The sequence below is a fragment of the Montipora foliosa genome, chromosome 11, assembly GCF_036669935.1.
Source record: "Montipora foliosa isolate CH-2021 chromosome 11, ASM3666993v2, whole genome shotgun sequence".
Classification (NCBI taxonomy): Eukaryota; Metazoa; Cnidaria; class Anthozoa; order Scleractinia; family Acroporidae; genus Montipora; species Montipora foliosa.
Window position 1 is genome coordinate 45,260,382 of NC_090879.1, and position 971 is coordinate 45,261,352.

General features: G+C 38.8%; 1 pseudogene; it reads left to right on the plus strand.

The window, feature by feature from the left end:
* Positions 1 to 386: 386 nt before the first annotated feature.
* Positions 387 to 971, plus strand: part of LOC137977205 (N-acetyllactosaminide beta-1,6-N-acetylglucosaminyl-transferase-like) — a 29,514-nt pseudogene continuing 28,929 nt past the window's right edge.

The window sequence follows — 971 nt, forward strand, 5'->3', positions numbered from 1 at the left end:
ATGTCATTTATTGCATAACCTGTAAGTTATACATTGGTAAGACAGGTGACCGATTCCGCGAACACCTTCGCGATGTTGAAAAGAATGACAAGGATGCATCTAAGCCAGTCGCTCGCTATTTTAATCTGCCTAACCACTCCAAAAAACACATGGCTATCTACGGCCTTTCCCTACATCTAGATATAACGGAAAGCCGCAAGAATCTGGAACAAAAATTCATCTTTCAAATCGGCACCCTTAATCCTCACGGTATTAACGAACGCTTTTCATTTAACTAATATATTCCTATTTTTCAAGTGGCCATGTTACCACCAATAGCGTAGCTCCTTCTCTACTATAAAAACTACACGTAACCCATAATCCCTCGATTCGCTCTGACGAAGGGCTAACGCTCGAAACGTCAGCTTTTAGAATCTCTGTACGGTGGCCAATTTACTTGGTGTAAGCCTTACGATGAAGCTTTATCACCACATTCATTGGTATCAAATTGTATTTTTTATTCAGAGGCTGTACTCTGTCTTGGGTAAGTCCGATTTCATCTTTAGTTAATCCTTGCAGCAGTTTGTGTCATGAAACTATGATAAGTAATTTGCCAACTGGATTTGTGAATTTCTTTTCCATATCTTTTGAAAACGTAACGAGAAGAAAGGTAGGTCCAAATGATTTGAAAGATAATGTTGCGTAGAAGCACCTTTTACTATCCAAATATTTTATCGCATCAAGACCGTGATGTCGGACGTAATTTATGCGAATTGGAATTGTTACATTAATTTTTTTTCCCGACTTTCCGTTGGCCTAAAATAATTTGTGAAATACGTTAGTACAACTTCAACGGCCTGTGAGCTTTTGTTCCTTTAATCCAACAAGGTCGAAGAAAAACCGGGTATGCTAATGACGGGGAACCGTCTGTTTTCGATAACTTTAACATAGTTGGCACATTTTATCTCCTTAATTAAGGCAGCCACTTCGAG